This window comes from Frankliniella occidentalis, unplaced genomic scaffold (genome assembly GCF_000697945.3).
Source record: "Frankliniella occidentalis isolate FOCC.00 unplaced genomic scaffold, Focc_3.1 Scaffold127, whole genome shotgun sequence".
Lineage (NCBI taxonomy): Eukaryota > Metazoa > Arthropoda > Insecta > Thysanoptera > Thripidae > Frankliniella > Frankliniella occidentalis.
The window spans coordinates 49,774-50,209 of record NW_026267254.1 but is presented as its reverse complement, the minus strand read 5'-3'; positions in this window follow the sequence as shown (position 1 = coordinate 50,209).

Below are 436 nucleotides of genomic sequence, written 5' to 3'. Positions count from 1 at the left end.
GCCAAACTGAATCTCGATAAGAAAAGCATGACTGCTCGACCTATTTCCTTCTGAGCTACCCAAATTCTTCATTACCGAATTGGTAGCTGCAGCTGCACGAAGTCTGGGCACAAATTAAGTGTTTAAAACAAATGCTGCTCTGCATTAATACCAGGTGGCTGATTAACCCCGCGCACCTCTGTAGTTAGACTGTACAGCACGCACGAGTGCGGGAGCGGGTGGGTTGCCTACTCGCCCGGCCCGTAAGGCGCCGTGGACAGGGGCGATAGGCAAGCCCGCCCGCACTCCTGCGTGCGGCACAGTCTAACTACAGAAGTGCGCGGGGTTAATCAGCCACCTGGTATATTGTTTTAAAGGCTTCACCGAAGGCGAATAGAAATGTGATGTAAGGTCATGATCATGCAGGTTGGCCGCTCTGTGCCCCGTTGGAGCAGGT